At 40.4% G+C, this 21,968-nt stretch overlaps 2 protein-coding genes and 1 long non-coding RNA gene across 4 annotated transcripts in view; 1 reads left to right on the top strand and 2 right to left on the bottom strand.

Moving 5' to 3' along the window:
- LOC138968852 (uncharacterized) overlaps nt 1-21,968 on the bottom strand; it is a 147,025-nt gene that overhangs the window by 32,063 nt on the left and 92,994 nt on the right. The window lies entirely within an intron of this gene.
- The window catches only part of LOC138968860 (uncharacterized), a 510,049-nt gene that overhangs the window by 449,501 nt on the left and 38,580 nt on the right, over nt 1-21,968 (top strand). The gene's annotated exons all lie outside the window — the stretch shown is intronic.
- Nucleotides 4,695-6,254, bottom strand: LOC138968845 (uncharacterized). The gene is made up of 2 exons (XR_011456299.1): nt 5,848-6,254; nt 4,695-4,895 (listed from the first exon to the last, which is right to left on the bottom strand). It is a non-coding gene; the product is annotated as an uncharacterized lncRNA (long non-coding RNA).

Raw genomic sequence — 21,968 nt, 5'->3', positions numbered from 1 at the left:
TGTAGAGCTAGTTATTTTTCGATAATGACCCAGCAACCAAACAAATAACGAGCCAGCAACAGCCTGAATCCTCGATAGTGCAATGGGTTGAGAAGCTGTTCTGTTTTGGTACTACTTTTGCGACTGAAAAGTTCCGAACGCTCTATACGTACGAAATATACATCTCTGGAGCAAACAATACAAACATACCGCATTTAGATTAACAACTACAGGCCTGAACACATGAATCTCCATATAAAATCCATGAGTTCGGTTGTTTTCTGAATCTAGATCTGCCGTGCACAAACCGTTCATCACAAGCAAATTCCCAAGGCAAGTAACTCATACTCTAGCCGACAAGAGTAGTTCCCCTTCTTTTAACGCAGTTTCTTCGACAACACTGACTGCAATCCGACGGTCAGTTTTCAACAATATATTTCATTTTATAAACAGATCACACGCAACCAAATGCACACATCTCATCAATTAAACAACATAAAGCGGTTTCATACACTATTTTCCCCAGAAAACTGAACTTCATACAGTAATTAACGTTGGAACACGGGTGCAAAAGTTCGTCTGCTAGTCCCATTTGACGAAAGAACATTATCCTATGTGATACTAAAACATAAACAGAACACACAATATCTTCCTTTACCGCCACAGCAGAATAACAGCATATCTGTGTACTTGATTTTAGTCTAAAACAGGGAAACTGACAAGAAGTGTTAACAGAATGGAATGATTAGCACGGAACTATACAACCGCGCATTAATCGATCGCCTGCGCAGGTTGACTGGTTGAGTGATTCGGATTCGATCAAACTTTCGCACAAAAACTCCTGTTTTCTTTGAATAACTGAAGAAAGGAGGAATAAAGAGGTTACACACCTCGTCTCAGTGATTATTAAAAATAATGGTCTCAGTTCGCGGTCATGAAAAAGCTCGCTGAAGCTCGCATTTTTCATGATCCGCCAACTTCGACCATTATTTTTAATAATCACTGAGACTCGGCATGTAACCTCTACGTATTTCCCTTTTTTTGAGCTTTGTGACGTCAGAGGCCGACAAAACTTCATATTTAGGCGGCCAGCCGAGACTACAAAATAGTGCATGTTTGTGTGCGTTCAATCATAAAAACTAAAAGGAATTCTAATCAGAATCGATCGATGCATAAATAGAGAATACTACATGGCTTGCTGTGTCGTACCAGATTTACACGAGTTGTTTTTTTAAATATTGAACTGCGAGTGAAAGCGAGCTGTTCACTATTTGAAAAAGCAACGAGTGTAAATCTGGTACGACACAGCAAGCCATGTAGTATTCTGCTTATCCTACATACTGTACTTACGTGTATTTTACTGAAAATGTCTTGCAGTCGAGGCAGTTAAATTGAAGACGCTTGTTTTGGAACCCAGATCTCTTCTAAAGCCTCGTGCAATCTATTACGTCAAAGCAAAGAAACGTCACTCTGAAAGTTTGGCGTGACGTGTTAGTTCTAAAGATTCATCGAGGGTAATTAGCGAGCGCAATTTTTGTTTCTATAATGACGTTTGTCTCGGTGACTTTGGCATCATCAGCAGTGGAAAAACAGGTCCCTGCCAGACTTGCTTGACATGACCTCATTTACATGATATACACACGTGTGATTTGAACGATTATTATCTCACGGGTGTCTCTCTCACGTATGTAGGATAAATGTTATTTGTATTTTTGACCAAAATATGACATTTTACACAGATCTCGACAGTCATTGTTCACCTCGACCGCTAGCGCAATCTCGGAGGAACACTGACTGTCTCGATCTGTGTAGAATGTCATATTTTGGTCAAAAATACAAATAACGTATACTATTTGCTTATATTTGCTTCCATTGTTTGTTTGTTTTACATACTGAATAAACTTGATAAAACAAAAGATCTGCAAAAAGAGAAGACCACACACCCACACGCACAAACATACACACACGCAGGCACGTACGCACGCACGCACGCAAGCAAGGATGCACGCACGCACACATACAAACACACACACATACACACCCACACACACATACACACCCACACCCCCACCCACGCACACACACACACACACACACACACACACACACACGTACACACACACACACACACACACACACACACCAGGCACGGATGTACGGATGCACGCACGCACGCACGCACGCACGCACGCACGCACATACAAACACACTCACATACACACACACACACACACCCACGCACACACACACACACACACACACCCACAAACACTCACACACATACACTCACACACAATACTAATAACAGGTTTATATAATCTTACTACGATATCGTCATTTGTCATCATTTTCACGAGTTTTCATTCACAAGCACCTGGGAAATAAATCTCATGTTCCCCGGGGAATAAATCCCCGGTTACCATAGTTGCAGGAAGCCCTATTACATGGATAATCAAAAGCAAACCCAATAGAAACGCTCGAGGATTCTTCGGCTCTTTTCATTGGCGTTTCCCCAGACCTAAACAGACGACACTGCTTCGCCAAGTTCCAAATACGAACTGGCAAACTGGCAAATGTAAACAAAAAACAAAACTACCTCATCAAAGGTCATACATTTATGCTTTATCGCAAACAAATGAAACCTATCGATATGTTTTATCTTCTCACAAAGTCATGGAGTGCGTGTATCTCTGTTTGGAGAAACACGAACGTCAAGTTTAAGTCAAACCAATTGACCCCCGACACACACATTTTGACCCGTGCACAAGACGTTGTATCGATAAACTAAGCGCAAATAAAAAAATAATAATAAAAAAGCAAAGAACATAGCAACAAGAAATGAAGACATCTGACAAAGCCGAGCAAGCAGAATGACAAGTCTAATGAAAAACAGAGAGGCAATGAGAAATAAGATCGCGATTATCTTTCCTTCGCGGCACGACGCAAATCGTTTGTGTCCTTTGACCCAATTCGTGCAGTGCTGCACGAAGCAAATCTTCTGTGACCTTTGACTCAACGTAGCTTCAATATTCGATTACTAATATTTACCACTGAAAACCGAGGGGTGGAATACCGAGAGGGGCAGGGTGGTAGGGCGATGGTGAAATGTAATGAAGAGACACGTGTAGCAATAAGAGAAAACCGATTCTGCAATAACACAAACAAGAACAAAAAACCCAACACTGACCTATATGAATATTTAATCAATAATATGATCGTCTGCGTTGCAGGTGTGCAAGTGAAGGGTTGGGGGGGGGGGGGTAACTTGATCATTAATTTGTGTGTGTCAGTGTTTGTGTTCATGGACTGATTGTGAGGGAGGGGGAGGGTGGGGTGGGGTGTGTTTCAGGTTTTAGTGTGGGTATGAAACGAGCAAAACAATACCCACACCACAAAATCTTGGAGGCAAAAAACACTCGCCGTCGCATCATTTTGTCCGCACAATATTATATGCACCAACAACCGGAAAGAAAGGTGACAATGGAAAAAGACTCATCTTTGCTTCCTGCGATTCCTTGCCCCCGACTCGAACGTCGCACGATAATCCACATAACAGATCTGTTGTGAGATGGTCAACGCTGACTGTGCAAGCAAATCACCTCGTTTGAAATACGACAATCCCATCGCTCGAATGCAACATGTGGGCACTATCGTCTCAAAGGCGCTTACTGTTGGTTTCACACACCACTCTGTAGTCGGAACCTACAGAACTTCGCATCCTCAAACCTGACATACTTGTCTCAACATTATAAACTCAAATCACACACAGTAAGTTGCTTTCGCACGCCAGCTTTGAACAACGTGCTGGGGCCCCGAACATGCATTATAATAACAGAACTCGCGTTTCAAACCATGGCTCCCTGTGTTGATTTTTCACTTAATGTTGAACCACCAAAATGATGACAAAAACGATGTTTGATGGTTTGTTGCCTGACCAGCTTTTTTGTCGGTCCTCGGGGGGCATATCGACTTTTGTTTCATATTTATTGACCGCGGCCTTCGGCCTTGGTCAATAAATATGAAACAAAAGACGATATGCTCCCCCTCGGACCGACAAAAAAGCTGGTCTGTCAACAACCCATCAAACATCTTATATTGTTTACCCTACAGCATCACGAGCCGATCCCTACTGTTCACCATTGGTCATTTAATATCTTATCATCTTGACCGCTATATTACAACACCTACACTAATAGGAATTGCAGCTTATCAACCTCATTGTTCTCATTTGACTTGGACAGTCCACTGACCAGAAAGAAAGAAAGACAAAAGGACAGAGAAACTGAAAGATGAAGGGCGTTGTGTTAACAATTCTTGTTGCCTGTTTGACCGGCTCCTTCGGACTACCCTCAGGTCTCAAATTTGAAGTAGAGAAACAGGTAAGTTTTCTTGATTTAAACGATGTTTTCATCCTGTTTTACATGTAAATGAAATTAACATTGTCATAACGTGAAAACAACAACAAGGTGCGGCTTATGGCGATGTCTTCAAAACAAACTTACAATCACAAATAACAACATGGCAGTCAGGTAAGTTTTCTTTCAAGTTGTTATACTTCATTTGTGCTGTTTTGCACCGTCATTCTAGTCTTGCTTTACTATATGACTATGTGACTGTGTATGTCTCTCTCTCTCTCTCACTCTGCCTCTGCCCCTCTCTGTCTGCCTGTCTGTCTCTTTCCCTCTTTCTTTCGTTGTAAATGACGAATAAAAACGCAAGAAAGGTTACATTTATTGATCGTTTAAGTAAGGACAACATCAAACGTTCGCGAACATCACGTTAACGTGTTGTTTTGTCAATAATTAGCCTAAAACGTTCAAAACATTGGAACCTGTCTTGTGTTTTTATCTATTCACCCTATTTGCGAAGCAAGAAGACAAGCAATTTTTACTTCAGGTAGCATGAACATTTTTAAACTAGCACAAGAACAAGAACAAGAACAAGAACAAGAACATCATTTATTATTCAGGCCTCTAGCCCCTAGAATAGGGTCGTTACAAACAAAAATGCAAGTCAAAAGTACATACAGCGGCAAAGCAACACGAAGATACAAAACTAAACACATACAGCGGCAAAGCAACAAAGATGCAAAACTAAACGTACACGGTAAAGTAATACAGTCACAATCAGTCGTCTTGAGCTATGTTTTCAGTAAACTCCAGGCGAGTTTTTAGAGCAATAAACAAGTAAATGCTTAATCTACGAATATCAGATGATGAGCCGTTGCGGAGAATATTCACAAAATTTAATGAGTTATATCTTGTATTTAGAAACTTAGCCCTGGCGTTTGCATACAATGGACAATCAAATACAAAGTGCTTTTCGTCTTCCACAACATCACAGAGCTTGCATAAAATATTCCTGTCCCTTCCAAATGTTCTTCTAAAACACGAAGCTCCAATAGGCAACACACCCAGACGCAATTTGGTCAAACAATCGCGGAAACATTTTTTGTCAATGAAATCAAAGTACTTCTCACTTTCAAAAACTGTTTTGAATAATCGGTAGTTTTGATAAATGTCATTACTTATAATGGAACCATTCCATTCCTGCAAATACATATCAGCCATTCTCTGTTTAAATAAAGAAATAAATGTTTTTTCACACCCCACCCCTTGTTGCAACCAAACATATCCAAACCCCGTGCTAAACAATGTATTCTTTACATGTGTTGCCCAGCATGTTTTACCTCGCTCGTCCAGGTTTTTTAACATTAAGTATGCCTGTCTGGGAATTCTGGATATATCTAGTGTCAACAGCTTCAGCCAATATTTTATGCACCTTACTGCACTGTTGATGTACAGAGGGTAGCGTCCCAGTTCTCCATACACAAACTTGTTGGATACTTTAAGAGGAACACTTAAGAACCTAGCACAAGAGTGTGTGTGTGTGTGTGTGTGTGTGTGTGTGTGTGTGTGTGTGTGTGTGTGTGTGTGTGTATCTCCTCTTTCAGCGGACCATGTCTTTCTTCCAAGCAAGCGCCATATTTTATCAGAGAGAGAGAGAGAGAGAGAGAGAGAGAGAGAGAGAGAGAGAGAGAGAGAGAGAGAGAGAGAGAGAGAGAGAGATTGTTCTTCACTGGGGGTATGCAGTGCCTTGGCATTGCACTTCTTCTTAATTTTTAGATTTGGTTCGCAGTTATTTAGTCGCATAACTCCTGGGAAATTGTGTTGAAGCTCTGTATTGTGGCGTCAATCTCCGCCCTATCGGCTTCCACGTAAGGCACGCCCTCACAGCCTGTCAAAACGGTGGTCATGCACTTCATCAAGTTGGTGACGTACCTGCAAACAGACAAACCAAAACGTGACTAAAGTTATAACAAGTCGCGTATGGCGAAAATACATTTAGTCAAGCTGCCGAACTCACAGAATGAAACTGAACGCAATGCCATTTTTCAGCAAGACCGTATACTCGTAGCATCGTCAGTCCACCGCTCATGGCAAAGGCAGTGAAATTGACAAGAAGAGCGGGGTAGTAGTTGCGCTGAGAAGGATAGCACGCTTTTCTGTACCTCTCTTCGTTTTAACTTTCTGAGCGTGTTTTTAATCCAAACATATCATATCTATATGTTTTTGGAATCAGGAACGGACAAGGAATAAGATGAAAGTATTTTTAAATTGATTTCGAAAAATTAATTTTGATCATAATGTTTGTATTTTTAATTTTCAGAGCTTGATTTTAATCCAAATATAACATATTTATATGTTTTTAGAATCAGAAAATGATGAAGAATAAGATGAACGTAAATTTGGACCGTTTTATAATAAAAATTAGTTTTTTTTACAATTTTTAGATTTTTAATGACCAAAGTCATTAATTAAATTTTAAGCCACCAAGCTGAAATGCAATACCGAAGTCCGGCCTTTGTCGAAGATTGCTTGGCCAAAATTTCAATCAATTTGATTGAAAAATGAGGGTGTGACAGTGCCGCCTCAACTTTGACAAAAAGCCGGATATGACGTTATCAAAGGTATTTATCGAAAAAAAGAAAATCTGCTTCTTCTGCGTTCGTGGGCTGAAACTCCCGCGTACACTCGTGCTTTTTGCACGAGTGGAATTTTACGTGTATGACCGTTTTTTTACCCCGCCATTTAGGCAGCCATACGCCGTTTTCGGAGGAAGCATGCTGAGTATTTTCGTGTTTCTATAACCCACCGAACTCTGACATGCATTACAGGATCTTTTTCGTGCGCACTTGGTCTTGTGCTTGCGTGTACACACGGGGGTGTTCGAACACCGAGGAGAGTCTGCAAAGTTGACTCTGAGAAATAAATATCTCGCCGAACGTGGGGACGAACTCACGCTGACAGCGGCCAACTGGATACAAATCCAGCGCGCTACCGACTGAGCTACATCCCCGCCAAAAGAAAACAACGTCCGGGGATACTATTCCCAGGAACTCTCATGTCAAATTTCATAAAGAACGGTCCAGTAGTTTGGTCTGAATCGCTCTACACACACACACGCACAGACGTAGACAGACAGACAGACAGACAGACAGACAGACAGACAGACACACACACACACACACACACACACACACACACACACACACACACACACACACACACACACACACACACACACACACACACATACACCACGACCCTCGTCTCGATTCCCCCTCTATGTTAAAACATTTAGTCAAAACTTGACTAAATGTAAAAAGGACATTTTAATTCAATCTTCTTCTTTTTCGTTCATGGGCTGAATCTCTCACGTTCACTCATGGTGTCGCTCGAGTGGGGTTTTACGTGTAAGCTTATAACCGTCTTTACCCCGCCATTCAGGCAGTCATACGCCGCTTTCGGGGGGAAGCATGCTGGGTATTTTCCTTTCGTGTTTGTATAACCCACCGACCTCTGAAATGGATAACAGGATCTTTTCCGTGCGCACATGGTCTTGTGCATGCGTGTACACACGAAGGGGGATAAGGCACTAGCAGGTCTGCACATACGTTGACCTGGGAGACTAAAAATCTCCACCTCTAACCCACTAGGGATTTGAACTCACGACCTTCCGATTAGGAGGCCGATGTCTTATGCACGAGACCACTACGCCCGTAATTCAATCAAGTTGGCGGTTCAATGACACAGACTCTGTGATTGGTCAGAATGCCCCAACTCATCATTTCTCGATGAACACTGGCCAATGATCACCTGCTGGCAGGGGGCATTGATACACGCTTAAAAATAGACTCGGTTAGCCTTGAGGGTCATTTTACAAGTAAAAAATATAGAACGCCACCAAAAAACCCGAGAGCATAAGTTATGGGAAGTGATGACGTTGATTGCTTGACGTATGAATTCTTCCCGGCTATGTCAGTCAGGTCTTACGCAGATGTGACGCCCTGCATAACGCAAGTGTGATAGGTCCTTTTGCCAGAAACTTCTTAGCATTACGTTTTTGATGAAAAGAAAATTATTGTAAGTTTGCTTCCATTGACCAGTCAAAAAGGAAGGGATCATGTGTGTGAAAGAAAAAAAGCAGGAACAGAGTGATAAGATATGAATATGGAAACACATTTCTTGAGACTTGACCCTTAATTGCAGGTAGCCTAAGGCCTAAAAAATAATAGGTGTGGTTACGGTAACCCGACCTTCCCTATTGTTTGGGGCCGACCCTATAACTTTTTATTACATTTGTCAAAAAAATACCAAAAAAAACAAGTAAACGAGTGCAGAAAACGCAATGAAAGCGAAAGCGCCCGAGTCGCACACTTATTTCCCTGTCAAGTAGGTTTAATTTGTACACATTAGAAAAAAAAGTTAAACAAAAACAAAAATGATTGCCTACCTTCCTACCCTATTTTTTTGGCTATGTTACCGTAACCACACCTATTATTTTTTTTGGCCTAAGTTAACTGAAAACATGTGAACCGAACAGCGCCAATTCTGTCTGTTTGCAGCCGCATGAAAGCAAGTAAGAGATCGTCGTCAGATTGAATTACAATAACATTGACAGGTTTACATTTTAAACTTCTTGGTTGCCATTGTGAATTGACGCTTTCCCAAAGCCTTCAATGATGCTTTGATCAGGCGTCAGTCCACGATGACAACTTCGAAGTTTCAAGTGGAAGCCTATGAATGTATATTTATTGGAAATTCAGCATTGTTACGTGTTTGTTGAAGGGGGGGGGGGGGGGGGTAGGCAAGTTTGTATTTACCAAACTTACAAACACTGGCTTTCTTTGGTCTGGCCAGCAGGCGCCATGGCGTATGTACACATCTCCAATTCCTTTGACATTGCAGCATAGTCATGGGGACACGACAGCACCGCTGGGACAGAAGAAACACTTGTTGACCTGTGATTTGTAAATAGAGAATACTAGGCTTACATGGCTTGCTGTGTCGTACCAGATTTACACGAGTTGTTTTTTTAAATATTGAACTGCGAGCGAAAGCGAGCTGTTCACTATTTGAAAAAGCAACGAGTGTAAATCTGGTACGACACAGCAAGCCATGTAGGCCTAGTATTCTGTTTATCCTACATACTGTACTTACGTGTATTTTACTGAAAATGTCCTGCATTCGAGGCAGCTAAATTGAAGACGCTTGTTTTGGAACCTCGATCTCTTCTGAAGCCTCGTGCAATCTATTACGTCAAAGCAAAGAAACGTCACTCTGAAAGTGTGGCGTGACGTGTTAGTTCTAAAGATTCATCGAGGGTAATTAGCGAGCGCAATTTGTGTTTCTATAATGACGTTTGTCTCGGTGACTTTGGCACCATAAGCAGTGGAAAAACAGCAGGGACCACTTGCTTGACATGACCTCATTTACATGATATACACACGTGTGATTTGAACGATAATTATCTCACGGGTGTCTCTCTCACGTATGTAGGATAAAATGTTTTACAAATCACGTAAATGCGCCCGATATTTTCTTGTCATCTTGAAAGTCCAGGGATCTATTAACTTGGCGGTAATTACGATGTTGATAATTGTTTTGAGAACTCACGTGCACATGTTTGTGACGGACACACCGACAGACAGACACGTCTGCGCTTATCACGCTTCAAAATCGAATTATATAAAAATAACATGTGCAGAATTATTCACACACTTTCATTTTCATACGGATTTTTGGCCTGGGATCCCTTTGTGGTTGACTGGGCTCTAAACAACAAATATTATTAATTAATAATAATAAAAGGCATGTATTACTTTGTGGAATGCGATTTTGTTTTAACTTTTCACAAATCGCGGTTTTAGGTTCAACGTATTTTGTAAAAATGTATTTACATTTGTACAAATAACGGGTTAACAGCAGCGTGATTCCCACGATAGCAATTTGGCTCATCATTTCACATCCGCCCAAGCTTTCAAATGAAATTAGAATATCCATTCATTTTTACACATACACAAAATAAACATCTTGACTGATTACTGTTGAGGGGAGTTTTTTTGTATGAATAAACTTCACACACGAAAAGCCACTAGCTTCCCGGCTTAAGAAGGTAATTTATCATTACCAATGAGCACAGAAGACGGTTAGTTGTTGGTTTGTATCCAAGCGCCAGACGACATTATGCAGTGTTAAAGGCACAGTAAGCCTCCCGTAAACAATCACAGAGCTCCCCGAGCGTCTAAATACAGTACAAGCATACTTCCATTTGAACGCTCACCGAACGGGAACATCCTGGCTGCTTTCTGTCGAGCGTGAGACATTTTCCAAGAATTTATTTTCGTGGACTTGGCCCTGAAGAACAATGGCGCCTCGTTTTTGCGCTAGACCTAACTTTTAAAATCTAAATAATAAATTGACAGCTTGTTACACAAACATTCTTTAATCATAAAAGAATTCGTTTTTCATCAAGACAAGATCAGAACAATTCGAAGTTGTGAAAGTTTAAAAAAAGAAAAGCCCGGAAGCAGGGTCACGCAAGGGTCGTAGCAGACGACGGCCCGGTTTATCAGTGCAAATCGCCGTTCCTCTCAACAGTCAAAAGCCATCGCTAGAGTTCTTGTGAACCACAGCCGTTGTTTCGTGCATAAAAAACGTGCTATTGTAGATTAGCTCACGTCGAGTCGCATTCAAATGACTAACTATGACGACTGCATTGTGAAAAGGGGGAAAACTGGATCACACGGGTTCACGATGGCTCAGGGGTAAGATAAACCACGCAAAAATAAATTCTTTGAAAATTGTTCGCTCTTTACGGAGGGCACCTAGGATGTTCTCAATTGGTGAGTGTTTAAATGAAAGGGTGTTTGTACTGTGTGTAAAAGCCTGACTGTATCTGTGATGGTTTACGGGAGGCTTACTCTGCCTTTAAAGCCTGGCCGGAATCGGGACTCATGACTAATATTTTATTTCAAGTGTCAACCCATGAATAGGGGGATCGATACACATCGAGGTGCATAAGTAATCTTTCATAATGGGTCATTCCTATGTGTATATCTGCACTGTAAACTGGAGTGTTCCTTTTCTGAACACACCTTTTGTAACCAGTTGTAAACATTGTTTGAATAGTCTCCTGTCCGCCCAGCCGACCTTCCCCTTGACCCTGCTTGTGACCTCGATGTTTGATGCCCCCGCAATGGGCACGGTACTCTCTAAGCACCCAAAACCTCAAAGAGAGATAACTGGCGGAAAACATTCCTATTGTAGTCTCCTGTCCGCCCAGCCGACCTTCCCCTTGACCCTGCTTGTGACCTCGATGATTGATGCCCCCGCAAGGGGCACGGTACTCTGTAAGCACCCAAAACCTCAAAGAGATAACTGGCGGAAACCTTCCTATTACTATATGATTCTACCAGCAAAAGTAGCACGCCTGGTTAACACTGCGAAGCGTGACTCACAATCGAAAAAGCACATGAATTCATCTACCCTTGCTTGAGCATTTGCTTCATGTTGCCAACATTATCACGCACACGTTACTCGTCAGTTCTCGTGTGTCTTCTGATCGAGTTTCTTCGACAATTTCTCAGATACCGTTGTTATCTGTATCATAAGTGTTTGTCTATCTGTCCACTTGAAAGACTGCTGGGTCAAACTACAGTCTTCTTCTTCTTCTTCTTCTTCTTCTTCTTCGTACGACGGTTGTGTCAGACTCGGAATCTGGAGGATGCCATGAACATGGACGTTCTTTCCAGGTCCTCCAGTGCTCCCCACATTTTGGTCCTCAGATCTGTTTGGTCAGGCCATGTCTGGATCCGCAGTTGGTCGAGGAGGGGACATGCTTGGAGAACATGTTTTGGAGTCTGATCTCCCTCTCCACAGTCACATGTGGCAGACTCTGCTACACCTATCCTCCTTAGGTGTGCTTTGAGGCAGCAGTGTCCAGTGCGGAGGCGGAAGATGATAGCCTGCTCAGCACGGCTTAGGAGATGGAGGGGGTCTTGGTGTGGCTTGTAGCCAGAGGGGTCAAACTACAGTGATTGTAACCTGCTTTTTAGTCATAAATCAAACGTTCCAGTAACATTAAAAAAAAGTATTCAGAATGAAATATATATCACTGGAGCGAAGGACCAACTAAAGAATTGCTTTCATGGTCATCAAAACCCCCTTACTTTTTAAAGATGTTTTTTAATTATTGGCGATGCACCTACTTTTAAGCTATATTTAGATAGAAAGCAATTATTTAAATGATCTGAATAAAAAGAAACAATGTTGTTGTTTTTTTAAATCGTTAAACAATTTGTTTAGAAAATGCGGTCGCCACAGTGCTGCCTCAGTTTTTATGAAAACGCACAAAATGATGCCATCAATGTGTTAGGTACAGTGCGCCCTCTTGTCAACCCTCAAAGTTTTATAAACTGCAAAACGATATCATCGTAAACGTGTTTAAACATTTCGGCCAAAAGCTTCTCCCACACACTGAATTACACACACACACACACACACACACACACACACACACATACACACACACACACACACACGCACACTCACACACATACACACACACACACTGACACACGCACACACGCATACACAAACACACACACACACACACACTCACACACACACACACACACACACTCACACACACACACACACACACACACGCAAACACATGCACGCACGCAAACACACACACCCACTCACACATACACACACACATGTCCACAAAATACACATCATATCACAGTTTCTTTGCTAGTTAAAACTAAACGGAACAAAAACCAACGAAAACAAACAACTTAGCAGTCAGGGGGGACAAACACCAAAACCAAACCTACCAGACTCTTCAAGAACAAGCAAACGAGAAAAAAGGGTTAACTCACTCGAGAGGCTCACGGCGACAACAGCCAGCAAAATCATCAAACGCTCCATCCTGATGCCAAAGATTTCGTGGACTGTGCACAAGTTTAGCAAAATAAACGACCTCTGTCAGAAAATATTGTTCTGTGTTGTTCGCACAAGGGCTGATGCAATTTATACACTTTTTTGCAAGCAAAGGGCAAACTTATCTTGTAACTGTGCTTTTTTACATTTTTTATATTTTTTTTTTTACAGCAAATAGCCTCCGTAACAAGCGTAGAGCTGTCATCATCTATAATTTTCCAACCATTCCGAGAGCAGTTAAACTCACGCGTTGAGAGTGCCGAGGTCGTTGCTTTATTCTGACAACCAAAGTCGTAGCTCGCATTTCATCTGATGATCAGCTGTGTTGTCAAAAACAAAACCACGTATAAAAGGTAGCAAGGGAGCAATCAACCATAATAATATGTCATTTAGCCTTTGTACTTTGTAAATAAGTGTTAGAGTCCGGGACAGAATTGGATGGTAGAAGGGGTTAAATATCAAGTCTGTTCGCCATTGAATAAACAGCCTGGACTGAATCAAATATAAATCGTTGGTAAATTGTGAGCCAATTACATCGTTGACGCTGTGAATTGACATTATGAATGCAGGACCCTCAGTTAGAGAACATTACAACTAGATAGAACGTCACGCTCATAAGATAATAGCCTATGTCATTTTTTGAGTTTTGAGAAAAACACAAACAACCTTTTTGGTTTCTGAACAATCTGCCCATCTAATTTTAGTTATAAGTTTCAAATTGCCTATCTCGAGCGGTTCACAGCGGCATACGCGAGAGATAAAGAGCTGACAGCAACATTTGTTATCACATCACAACTACATAACAACCCCGAAAAGACGTTTGTATTCCTTAACATTCTCCAAACAAGTCTTTATGTGTCAAACAAGTCTGTATGTGTCAAAACGGAAAAGTGCTTCACTCAGAATCGAGAACAGCAGTTTTGCTCACGTAACCGTGGCAATGGTTTCTGTTGGTCTGAGGGTCTATACTCTCTAACACATGACAGGTACCTTTCCAGTAGCTTCCCCTGTAGTCTCACTGCAGAAATGCCTAACACTGAGTTAGGTATAGTTCTTATGAGCGTGACGACTGGAGCTACTCAGTAGTCTTGTTGTTTTGAATTCGTTGTGCACTGACACCACCTTCACTACCACCCCATCTCACTTACTATGGTTAATTTTAGTTTTTTTTATGTGAACATTTAACCAAAACTGACACAAATATGCTTCTAATTTGTAACTGCCTATTAAAAATACTTTTCAACGGGAGAGAGAGTTTGAGAGAGAGAGAGAGAGAGAGAGAGAGAGAGAGAGAGAGAGAGAGAGAGAGAGAGAGAGAGAGAGAGAGAGAGAGAGAGAGAGGCAGAGAGAGAGAGAGAGAGAGAGAGAGAGAGAGAGAGAGAGAGAGGGTGAGAGAGAGCGTGAGAGAGAAAGAGGGAAGAGAGAGAGAGAGAGAGAGACAAGACAAGACAAGACAAAATCTTTATTATCGAGGGTAATAGATAAGCAAGAATATTGCTTTTTTACATCCAGCCCTCGCCCTAATATAGGGTCAACAAGAACAGAAAACAATATAATCAAAGAATTATCACATCAAACTTAATACATTATAACTGTATATACAGATAAAAATTTAAAAAATAAATTGTCATGCTGCATTTTAAGTACAATTTCCAAGTGTCAATTTTTAACATAACTTAATTTAGATCTGCATATTATTATAATTTTGTTTAACATGCACATACATTTTAAATGAATTGATGAACCATTCAGCGCATGTTTAGTTGCATTATGTGCGACATATAATTTTTTTTGAAGCTGTCTGTGTTTGTTTTATGCTTAAGAAAAATAGGCAGTGAGTTCCATAGGACCGCACCTGAATAAAGAAGGCTTGATTTGAAAAGGTCAATACGTGGAGTCGGTGTTATGATTTTTAGTCTGTTATAGTTCAAAATAAAATTATCACGTAATGTCTCCGGTGCATATCCTGACATCACTTTATGCATCATAACACCTTTATTATACATTAATCTTTTTTGAAATGGTAATACTTGCAAATTTTTATAATCAGATTCTGAAGGAGTGTGATTTTTTAGCATTATAAGCTTAACTGCTCTTCTGTGAAGACTGGCTAAAGGTTTCAAAACATTAGCACTTGCACAATCCCATAGAGTGGATGCATAATCAATATTTGACAAGATGTGATTGTAAAAAAAAATCTTTCGCGAGTGGAAATTCAAGAAATGTTTTATTTTTGATAACTGATATATTTTTGGGGAAGCAATCTTACAGATGTAATCAATGTGATCATGCCATGATAAATTATTATCAATCTTTACACCAAGGACTTTATGGTGAGACACTTCTTCCAATACTTGATTTTTAATATAAAGAGGTGGAATGTTCGATAATAGATTTTGTCGTTTCTGTCTTGTGGTTATTAGCATAAATTTTGTTTTTGTATGGTTAAGAGACATATGGTTTAACTCTGACCAATTCAGGAGTGCATCAATGCTTTCTTGGAGAGTTTTTGACAAATAATTTATGGAATGGTGAATAGTAGTGTCATCTGCAAACAATTCACAGTTATTACGTATGCAAAGTGGTAAATCATTGACATAAATGGAGAACAATAATGGGCCTAAAACAGATCCCTGTGGGACCCCATATTTCAAAGTACTTTCATTTGAATATGATGCATTAGTAAATGTAATTTGTTTTCTATTTAAAAGAAAAGATTTAATAATATTAATGGTGGTGCATTGCATGCCATATGTTGACAATTTTTTGATGAGAAAAGAATGATCAATAACATCGAACGCCTTTGCAAAATCCACAAACAGTGCTGCGGAAAATTTGTTGGAATTTATGTTGGTTAGCCATTGATCAATTAGATTTATAAGAGCTGTATGACATGAGTGCTTTTTGCGAAAACCAGATTGATTTGGATGGAATAAATTGTTTTTATCAAAATGTGCTAGGGCATGTTTATATATATGTTTTTCCAAGGCTTTGAAAGTGGTGATAGGATTGAAATAGGCCTGTAATTAGAGGGATCAGAAGGATCACCTGATTTAAACAGAGGGATCACCTTAGCTTGCTTAAATGCTGTTGGAAAATAAGAGGTGGTAATGCATAAGTTGTAAATCTATGTCAAAGTGTCTGTGATTACAGGAGCAGCTATTTTCAATATTTTACTGTCTATTCTATCTACACCCCGGGTTCCTGTTTGTTTAAGATGAACAAGTGCAAAGTAAACTTCAGACACAGTCATGTGTTGTAGCGGCATTTCTGCCTCTATTCTCTTAGATTTGCATGATCTATTAAGGTATTTAAATCATTTTCTTGTGTTCTATCAATAGGAATAACTTTTTGCCCCACTGTAGAGAGAGAGAGGGAGAGAGAGAGAGAGAGAGAGAGAGAGAGAGAGAGAGAGAGAGAGAGAGAGAGAGAGAGAGAGAGAGAGAGGGAGAGGGAGAGAGAGAGAAATGTTTTAAAAGTTATTTTGTTACTATGTTTAATACACCACCACACTCTCCATTACCATTACCAACAGCAAGAACTGTATTTACCATTGTTGTTATTTGTTTAGTTTTATTTAAAATGCCATCATTACCACCACCTCCTCCGCCACCACCACCACCACCACCACCACCAACAACAACAACAACAAACAAACAAATAAACGAACAAATCAACACACACACACATGCATATCTTACAAGGAAGAAGAATGTCCAAGGAAGCGCAATCAATTTCCCTCTGACTCGAGTAAACAGAACTGGCTGCAGGATCACCATTATTTCAGAACAGAATGTGATGTTCCTCCTTCATATTACATTTACCTGATTTTGTTTGATGAATTTGTTACTAAGGCCAAACAAAAATATAACTTGGTTTAGGGTAACCCGACCGACCCTATTCTTTCTCGCCAACCCTAAAATTTTTTTTTCAATTTCTCAAAATAAAAAAAAAATAAAAAACTACCTCTGGCACATTTTGCGAACCATACCGAGACTAGAAAGAAAAAAAGAAAAAAGAAAAAAACCCGACCTACCGACCCTATTTTTTGGGTAACTTTATTCTAAACCAACATTTTTTGTGTGTGGCCTAATTGTCACCACCACCTTTTTCATGTCCACCACCACCACATACATGCACACTCCCACTCGTACTCACGACAAGCCAATACCTCATCTCCTCAGCTCCAACCCCCCCCCCCCTCCACCCCAGCCCTTCGGCCCTCACCACTTCCTACACAACTCCAACTGCACTTTGAATATGAAAACTAATAATAAATAATGCAAATAAGTCACACAATATAAAAGAGGCTCTTTTGATTACCACTTTTTTTTCTGATAGGCGTGTGGACATATTGCACGTGCACATAAAACAAACCTAAATAGGTATAGCCACAACTCGACAGAGTAAAAAAAAAAAAAACAATATGCATGTCGTGGGCGCTTGTGTGAGCGTGTGAATGTGGGCTTGTGCGTGCGTGCATGTGCATGTGCGAGAATATGTATGTGTGAGTGTGTGTGTGTGTGTGATGTGTGTGTATGTGTGTGTGTGTGTGTGTGTGTGTGTGTGTGTGTGTGTGTGTGTGTGTCTATCTGTGTGTATGTGTCTATCTGTGTGTATGTGTCTATGTTTGTTTGTTCAACTTCACAGATCTATACGATGTTCTTTTTATGGAGAGAAAAAAAACCCCACCTACACAACATTAATACAGTACCACATTTCCTGCGAGAGTACACACATTTAAGATTTTCATTCCTGCAACTGTTTGCAAATCGTGTGCTGTTCATTCCTTGTCGGGTTGGTTTACTGACACCATCTTTCCGTCACAGCGTTGTCATTCGAAGCAATCAAAGTGGACAGATGGTTACAACTCGCTATTGCCGCGGCCCGTTGTTGCCGCGGCCCGTTATTGCCGCAACCCGTTATTGCCGCAACCCGCTATTGCCGCGGAACTTTCCCGCAAGAAAGATCCCCTGATTCCGGTTTTGTTAAAAAAAAATGTGCGCCAGTTAGATGCCATCAAACAACAGAGTTGGTAACTCTGCCGTGTGTTACGCGTGATTGTTCTGAAAAGTGACTATTACATGATTGTTCTGAAAGTCTACTATTTATTTCATCGTAATCATGTAAGCCCTCATACGTGTTTGTTCTGAAAGCTTACTAATTTACATGATTGTTCTGAAACTCTACTAAAGGTAAACTTGCTTCACCCGTGAAATGTAGTCAGATATGGAACAATATGTATACCCCTGCCCAACGAAGTGTGTTTGAGTTGATCCGTCTTCTGTGTGCGCGACAGCTTCAGTTGATCCGTCTCTCCACTCCTTTTTTTTAGGTGTAGGGGGTGGGGGAGGTTTGTTCATATCAACTGACACTTTATCAAACCATTTGAATAATTCATATACAACATTCTGGTGGTTGCTGTGTAATAAAAAAACAAGTGTCATTGAAAACAGAGATGTGCTAATACATTAATTTAGCTTTCATGTGTGTGTATGTTACGCGTGATTGTTCTGAAAAGTGACTATTACATGATTGTTCTGAAAGTCTACTATTTATTTCATCGTAATCATGTAAGCCCTCATACGTGATTGTTCTGAAAGCTTACTAATTTACATGATTGTTCTGAAACTCTACTAAAGGTAAACTTGCTTCACCCGTGAAATGTTGTCAGATATGGAACAATATGTATACCCCTGCCCAACGAAGTTGGAGGGGGGTATACTGGATTCACTTTGTCCATCTGTCTGTGTGTATGTCTGTATGTATATATTGAACAATGTATCGATTGGAGATTGGATTTCCCTTCTTTGAGTCATGTGACGTCAGAGGCCGACAAAACTTTATAATTTGGCTTTTCAGGTTGACCGAAACTTCAAAGGAACTCAACAACAAAAAAAACGTCATGTGTTTGATTGCATAACATGTGTGTGTGCTGTTCAATGTCAAAACAACAACAAAGTGAGTACATGACGTGTGTTTTGTAGTTCCTTTGAAGTTTCGGTCAACCTGAAACGCCCAAATATGAAGCTTATGACTTATGTGTTTGATTGCATACATGTGGATTGCATGCATGTGTGTGTGTGCTCGTTCAATCGTCAAAACAACAACAAAGTCATAAGTACCTGAAAGGAATTCGATCGATACATAAATGTTATTTGCGTGTTTGACCAAAATATGACATTTTACACAGATCTCGACAGTCATTGTTCACCTCGACCGCTAGCGCGGTCTCGGAGAACAATGACTGTCTCGATCTGTGTAAAATGTCATATTTTGGTCAAACACGCAAATAACGTATAATATTTTGATACAATGATACTAAATCTTAAGTGATATTGATATTTATACCCCAGCCAAATGAAGTTGGAGGGGGTATACTGGATTCACTTTGTCCGTCTGTCTGTGTGTATGTCTGTATGTAAATGGAACACTATTTTGATACAATGAACCCCCGCCCAATGAATACAAACTCAACAAGTAATACGTTTCATACATTCAACATGTCTTCTTTATTGTTCTCAACTCAAAATTGAAATTAAATGTTCAAAGACAAAAATTAAATATAATCTTCAAAAATGTAATGATTCTTCTTGAGTATTCCCAACTCAAAATTCAAGTTACAGGTTCAAAGGGACACATAGAAACTTTTGAATTTTCCTCTTTGCCATGCTTAGGTGGCGAGGTCACCAAAATGGATCGAAAGGCTTGGCAAAGAGGGAAAATGGAAGCTACTTTTTGCCCCGTTAAAGACGAAAGGCACAACAAATAATTTTTACAAATGAAACTTTTTTTTATGAACTAAAAATTCAAGTGGAGAGGGGATGAGAGACGTGAGGAGATGTCCGGGGTTGCGAGATGTGTGGGGAGTCTGGGCTATAAAGTTCTTGCACGCGAGACAATATACTTCTTTGTGTGTGTTTGGGGGGGGGGAGTATTTTGTTTATCAACTCTCTCTCTCTCTCTCTCTCTCTCTCTCTCTCTCTCTCTCTCTCTCTCTCTCTCTCTCTCTCTCTCTCTCTCTCTCTCTCTCTGAATATTTGTGTCATCCTAAATGTTAGAAGGGGGGGGGGGGGTGCAAAAAGACATGTTTGCCCCTCCCCCCATCCCAGGAACAGCTGCCCCCCCCCCCCCCCCCCCCGTTTCCGACGCCAGTGCACTGGGTACATATGCACACACACACCACACACACACACACATGACACTTTTTTTTTATTACACAGCAACCACCAGGGGTAGGGGTATACATTATTATTGTTCCATAACTGACAACATTTCACGGGTGAAGAAAGTTTACCTTTAGTAGAGTTTTAGAACAATCATGTAAATTAGTAAGCTTTCAGAACAATCACGTATGAGGGCTTACATGATTACGATGAAATAAATAGTAGACTTTCAGAACAATCATGTAATAGTCACTTTTCAGAACAATCACGCGTAACATGTGTATGTGTGGTGTGTGTGTGCGTATGTACTCAGTGCACTAGCTGGCGTCGGAAACTGGGGGGTTGGGGGGGGGGGGGGGGGCAGCTGCTGTTCCTTGGGTGGGGGGGGGGGGGGCAAGCATGTCTTTTCCCCCCTCCCCAATATTTAGGATGACAAAAATATTCACAGAGAGAGAGAGCGAGAGAGAGAGAGAGAGAGAGAGAGAGAGAGAGAGAGAGAGAGAGATAGTGTGAGAGAGAGAGAGAGAGAGAGAGAGAGAGAGAGAGAGAGAGAGAGAGAGAGAGAGTTGATAAACAAAATAACCCCCCCACACACACACACACACACAAAGTATATTGTCTCGCGTGCAAGAACTTTATAGCCCAGACTCCCCACCCATCTCGCAACCGCGGCCATCTCCTCACGTCTCTCATCCCCTCTCCACTTGAATTTTTACTTCATAAAAAAAAGTTTCATTTGTGAAAATTATTTGTTGTGCCTTTCGTCTTTAAAGGGGCAAACATTAGCTTCCATTTTCCCCTAAGCATGGCAAAGAGGGAAAATCTAAAGTTTCTATGTGTCCCTTTAAACCTGTAATTAGAATTTTGAGTTGGGAATACTCAAGAAGAATAATTACATTTTTGAAGATTATAAATAATTTTTGTCTTTGGAGATTTAATTTGAATTTTGAGTTGAGAACAATAAAGAAGACATGTTCAATGTATGAAACGTATTACTTGTTGAGTTTGTATTCATTGGGAGGGGGTATAAATATCAATTTCACTTAAGATTTAGTATCATTGTATCAAAATATTGTTCCATATATATACATACAGACATACACACAGACAGATGGACAAAGTGAATCCAGTATACCCCCCTCCAACTTCGTTTGGCTGGGGTATACATTTTGTTCCATAACTGACAACATTTCACGGGTGAAGCAAGTTTACCTTTAGTAGAGTTTCAGAACAATCATGTAAATTAGTAAGCTTTCAGAACAATCACGTATGAGGGCTTACATGTTTACGATGAAATAAATAGTAGAGTTTCAGAACAATCAAGTAATAGTCACTTTTCAGAACAATCACGCGTAACAGCCGTGTGCTGACAAAACCGAGTAAGTCCATTTAAAAAAAAGAAGATATTTTTCGTTCATCAAAAAAACCAACTCAATGCGCATCTTTTGTGTTCATTTCTACTTTTTAGAGTCCTTAAATAAGCAGATATGAACAAGTAAGTCCACAACCAAATACAACTTTTTAAGTATGC

This window comes from Littorina saxatilis, linkage group LG6, assembly GCF_037325665.1.
Source record: "Littorina saxatilis isolate snail1 linkage group LG6, US_GU_Lsax_2.0, whole genome shotgun sequence".
In the NCBI taxonomy this organism is placed as follows: Eukaryota; Metazoa; Mollusca; class Gastropoda; order Littorinimorpha; family Littorinidae; genus Littorina; species Littorina saxatilis.
Note: the sequence above shows the minus strand (reverse complement) of the source record. Positions and strands in the feature narration are given on the sequence as shown.